The following is a 4,961-nucleotide window of genomic DNA, read 5'->3' as shown; positions in this document are numbered from 1 at the left end:
AAGGTCTCTAATTATAATTGATAGGCATTTAGGGATTTTTCTTAATTTGTCTCAGCAATTTCGTGTTTATCTGGATTTTGATGAATTAAGGTTTCCATTATCTATTCTACTTCTAATCTAGGGTTTGTTTTGTTTTGTATTATTTACTCAGATTTCAGTCCTAAACTTGGTAGGATCTTTCTTGGGTTCAAGATCTAGTTTGGGTTTTCTTTTTTCCCTCAATTTCATACACAAAAAAATTGGTAAGATCTTTTTTATTTTCCATTTGGGGTTTGGAGTTATGGGTATGTGATTTGTAGGAAGGTGATTTTATTCCAAATTGGTAAGTTTTTTGTTGTTGCATATAAACCATAAGGGGTTTCATCTTTGTTTTTTTTTTTTCTTAGTGTTTATGTTTATGGGAATTTTATTTTATTGCAGGTGGAGACATGGGATAGTAAAGCAAGTTCAATAATAGTGATTTTCATTTTGTTCTGTTTTTGAATATTTGAAGTCTATAATTTGTTGCAAAACTAATAGTTGCCTCTATTCATAATACTGCAGTTATTCCAGCTGGTGAACAAAGTGAAGTATTAGGTGGGTTGAAGAATGAGGGTACATACGTTCACAATCACCAACTTCGATCTTCATGTTTATTTACTAATTATCTTGCAATTTTATGTTTCAAAGGGATACAATGACATTCCACCTATAAGGGAAGATGGAAGGCATCTATGATCGACAACCAAGGATGGAAGAAACAATTCCAAAGTAATGTTTATACAAATGGTTAATTTTCGGTTTCCCTTTTAGTTGGTGATAGTGGTAGTAGTGAAAGTTTGGTTGAAAATGGTGGAGAGTTTGGCTTAGACCTTGTTTTAAAGATCAAATCATATAAATTAATATGTTGTGAAATTAATAGTGGTTTGATGCTCTGATAATTGTTGGTAATTGGTTTGTAGTGATATTGGAGAAAGGAAATCTTATGTTAAGAAGAGATTGCGAGTGGATTTATTGGTCTTTCACATGGACCTGTTGGATTTGACAAATTTGTTTATGGTATCGGTCATGTGACAATTATGATGGTGCTACTAAACTGAAAATATCCGAAGTTGAACATCCGCCTGCTAAGATAAGGTAGATACATTTGGTTCTTTATTTTTTGGGTTTGTTTCTGTTTTCAATTTTAACACTCTCCTTTGTGAACTATTTTTTTCTCTTGTAGAGTTGGCTGAGCTTTAAGATCGAAAATCTGGGGATGAGACTTCTTCTGTTGTAATTGTTGCTGCAGAGTCGCCCAAGATAACAACTTTTTGTTTGATAACGGTGGCTGGTATCCGCCTACTGTGACATCTTCTATTATGGACATTGCTGGATTCCTTTGTATGTATATTTTGACTATATTTCAAACTGTTGCAGGGCTAGTATGGATGTCAAAAAAATTTTGTTTAAGGGTACATGGTACCTACTATGTTTCCCATCTTAACTATTACTTCTGAACTAATTTAGTCAAGTTGTGAACTTCCTACATGGACATTATTTTGCTTGTTCTTGTTGTTCACCAGAATATGACATCAACCCAAAAATTTGTACTGGTTCTAATTTAAGGCTTGATAATTAGTTGAGCATGTTAAAAAGAAATGTAGTTTGAATGGTAGTTACTGGTGTTGGTTGACTATTTTTAGTGTTTGTATTTGCCTTTTCTTATTAAAAATGTGGTTTCCAACTCTTTCCCTTGCTGTGTTGCTTGTACTTCACGCCTCGTTTACACTCACCTAATAGCTAATGATATACAGTGACAAACTAGAAATTCTAAAGGGTCTGAATTCTGAAAGTTGGATTTCTTGTTATTTTGTTACTCAGGATTTGGGAAAATGTCATGTGGCTGGGGATCCACTTATATTATGGCTGTGAAAAATAAAATAAGGTGAGATACGTTAATCTTGTTACTTATTGTAGCTTCTAACGCTGGTATTAGTAGAATTTAAAATTTCTAAGTTTTTTGTTTTGTCAATTTTGTAATTTCAATTTTTGTTTTGTCTTTATAGGAGTGGGATCATGCTATCACATTTTGCATTAGAACAACAATTACATACAACAAGGCAAGGCAAGATCTAAGCCATGCTCTCTACCAGGTAAAACTTTAGCTTGGATATAAGGAAAATCCTTTACTGATAATGATCTATAAATGTGTCGATAATTAAACTTGGTGTCATTGATTTAAACTAGAAATCTTAGTTGGTTGTAAAGTATGGGTGTCATTGATTTATTTACTGCAAGGCCAGTTAGGAATTAGGATGGCCTGCCAAATATTGCTCTTGCATTTGCTGGTTTAGCACACTCAGATCAGTATTTGTTTTAAACAACTTGTAAACTGGAAGGCTATGTTTGCAGATACTACACAGACCCATATGGCACATTTTGCAATGTCATATAAAAGCAATCGGATCAGGTTCTGAGGGAGCTGACAGCTATTTGTAGGATCAATTCAACAAGATATCTTTATCACGTTGCAAACTTCTCAATGAGCCGACAGCTCTTTGCAGAAGATAATTCAACAAGGTCGTTGGACCCAATAATTGGTGAAATAAGCTTGTGGGTCTATATCATTCTCTAACTCCCGTGTTGCATTTTGTTGTGTTCCTAGATTTTCTATGGCCAAGTCAATTATATTATTCAACTAGCTAAATGTCGTTGAACTCTTACGAAATCACATGATTATTGGTATAGCTAAATGTTTTTTTAAGTTACCCCACTTCAACAAATGCACTAGCTGCATACTTGTATTCTTTATTTTCCCTCGCATCATGCAGTTTCCCTGTTTTCGCAAGAAATATATATTTATGTAATCTTCTGTTTAAGTTTTCTTTTATGTACTTCCATTTTTGTTGTTTAATTAGGTACAAAGATCTTGTATATGGTGGTAAGTATATTACTACCTCAGGACAGACATTATCTTGGGAGCTTGTCTATAATACATTTTCTTGGGGCCGGTATTTGAATTCACTTCAGTCGAGATGTTAATGTAGGTTTGTTGTAGAGCTATTGGTTATGTTTTTCTCTGTTTCGTTGGTGTTGATGCATGGTGGTTTTCCTTCTTTGTATGTTTATGACAGGAAAAAATAGACTTGACTCGTTGTCATTATTGTTTCTTTTCCAGGTAGTTCAGATTTGAAGCGAGTAGGGAGACAAACATGTCGATCTAGAGTTTGTGAGGCGGCTTCAGCAAGGAAACATTGAAGCCTACATGGTCATCTTGATTAGTTTGCACTCATTGTAAGAAAGCATCATCATTCTTACTTTGTTAGGAGTTTTGCTTGTTTTTTTCCCAAGTGTAAACTGGATTCAAATGTTAATAAAGAGTTACATCTTTTTTTTTGTAATTTTGAACCTAGTGAATCAATGAATGTGAAATGGAAGGATTATTTGGATGTATGAGTGCAGGTTTGATTTGAATTCTCATTTGAGTTTCATTTTGAGATTTGGTCAGTCATGACAGATTCAGTGTAGGCATTAGCCAATTCTGAATCATTTTTTTTTATATTAAAATGTATATCTATGTCCGACAATGGTCAGCCTGAACCCTTCAACTGTTAGAATCGGTCATTGATGCAAGTTGTTCCACGACCCCCATGGCCTAGTCATAGATGAAAAAGACGCTCAAACAGCGACCCTTTCCCCGACCTCCAAAGAGAGTCATTTAACTCGTATCTACTACTGGCTTTGACGGTCGCGAAACTGCTATTTTCCACTAGTGGTAGAAAAAATACAACAACTTGATATTCACTTGACAATAGTTACAGTACAAGACCGATTGACTATGGTATCAAAGTCAAGTGATTAGGATTAACCCACAAGTGTAATTTACTTTATTATAATAAGACAGTTATAATGCAGAAGTAAAGTAAATGAAACAACAAGATTTAGCTAACGAGGAAACCGTAAATGCAGAAAAACCCCAGGTCCTTGTCCAGTTTTTAATAATATCAGAATTAAACCTCTATATAAAGAACAAAGCCAACTTCGTATATTTTGGACCAAGTAAACTACCCCTAGTTACTTAGTTCCTCAATATCCCTGCGTCTTCGACCTTTTGGTCACGCACGTGAATCTCAAGATAGAAATCACCATCTCAAGTTTCTTTACTCCTTTTGATCGTATTATAAACAACAAAGGAATGAAACTTCTTGGTAACCACTTCAATAATATTTGGTAAAAGATCTCTTGAGTTGTTGACAAATGATCTTATGTTTAATCCAATAAACTCCTTTGTCAGGTAAGATCAATCTGAATCAATAACTTAGATTCAGATTCGAATATTGAAGAATACCACCAAATGATAGTTTCAGATCAATACGACTTTCTGTTTACATAAATTTAATTTAATTCGGATCCCTGTCGATCAAGATGTGTGCACAAAATTTACAAGATACGAAAACTAATAAGAAAAATATTCTTGTCTTCAAATCTTCAAATGCCTTCTCAAAACAGCTGCACAATACAAAATTGAATCCTCTTATAATTAATCACATACATAACGAAGTCTGTTAACAATGAATTATCATAAGATGTCTTTATATTTAACAAAAATTCTAAATATCCCGTCGGTACTTTAATCTAGTTTGAGTGACCCTTCTGTTAGAAGAGAAGGCTCTCAAGAATAATCAAACTAGGAGAAATCAAAGTTTTAACAACCGTTAGTCAATAAAATCAATATTCGAAAACTAAAATAACAATGCAATTATCTAGTTTCCCACCAACGGTACTCGTAGAGCTTCTTGATCCCACTGGAGTGTTTAAACGAGCGGTCGTAAGAGATTGCACCTAATTATGGTACTTTCTTCTCCGGATAGACGACCCCATTAGAAACAACAAAAATGAAGTTGGCCTGGCTCTTAAGATAGTTTTCAAGAAATGCAAACTCAATTATTTTTAGATCAGGTATGTTTGGACAAAAAAGAAATTCCAAAACTGAAATATTC

At 34.0% G+C, this 4,961-nt stretch overlaps 1 long non-coding RNA gene across 3 annotated transcripts; it reads left to right on the top strand.

Annotated features, from left to right (window-relative positions):
• The first annotated feature begins 411 nt into the window (after nucleotides 1-411).
• LOC113320605 lies at nucleotides 412-3,442 on the top strand. 3 transcript variants are annotated; one of them, XR_003346201.1, is made up of 8 exons: nucleotides 412-576; nucleotides 670-750; nucleotides 942-1,116; nucleotides 1,205-1,362; nucleotides 1,843-1,906; nucleotides 2,028-2,114; nucleotides 2,374-3,004; nucleotides 3,140-3,442. It is a non-coding gene; the product is annotated as an uncharacterized LOC113320605 (long non-coding RNA). The 3 variants fall into 3 exon arrangements; XR_003346200.1 differs by having other exon boundaries at nucleotides 1,205-1,906; XR_003346202.1 differs by having other exon boundaries at nucleotides 1,205-1,906; nucleotides 2,374-3,008; nucleotides 3,140-3,250.
• The last annotated feature ends 1,519 nt before the right edge of the window (nucleotides 3,443-4,961 follow it).

Source organism: Papaver somniferum, chromosome 11 (assembly GCF_003573695.1).
Source record: "Papaver somniferum cultivar HN1 chromosome 11, ASM357369v1, whole genome shotgun sequence".
Classification (NCBI taxonomy): domain Eukaryota; kingdom Viridiplantae; phylum Streptophyta; class Magnoliopsida; order Ranunculales; family Papaveraceae; genus Papaver; species Papaver somniferum.
Note: the sequence above shows the minus strand (reverse complement) of the source record. Positions and strands in the feature narration are given on the sequence as shown.